The sequence below is a fragment of the Atta colombica genome, unplaced genomic scaffold (assembly GCF_001594045.1).
Source record: "Atta colombica isolate Treedump-2 unplaced genomic scaffold, Acol1.0 scaffold189, whole genome shotgun sequence".
Taxonomy (NCBI): domain Eukaryota; kingdom Metazoa; phylum Arthropoda; class Insecta; order Hymenoptera; family Formicidae; genus Atta; species Atta colombica.
This window is the reverse complement of record NW_017259281.1, coordinates 3,050,412-3,050,703: the sequence shown is the minus strand read 5'-3', so window position 1 is coordinate 3,050,703 and position 292 is coordinate 3,050,412.

The following is a 292-nucleotide window of genomic DNA, read 5'->3' as shown; positions in this document are numbered from 1 at the left end:
ATAATCTCAAAAATAATGTTAAATAATAATTTTTTAGTATAAATTAAATAAAGTAGCATACATATTTTTTAAATTATACATATATACGTTTTAAATTAATTTTTTCTAAATTTATTAACATATTAGTAATATGTTGATATGATAACACTTTTAACGTTTATTTAAAAAATAAAATATTTGTCGTGAAATTTTTCACGATGATTTGAAGTAATGTTTTTCGGTGTGTTCATTATTATACAATTTTATTTTTCCTTTGAATAAAAATCTGAAAAGAATAATAATAAATTGTTTT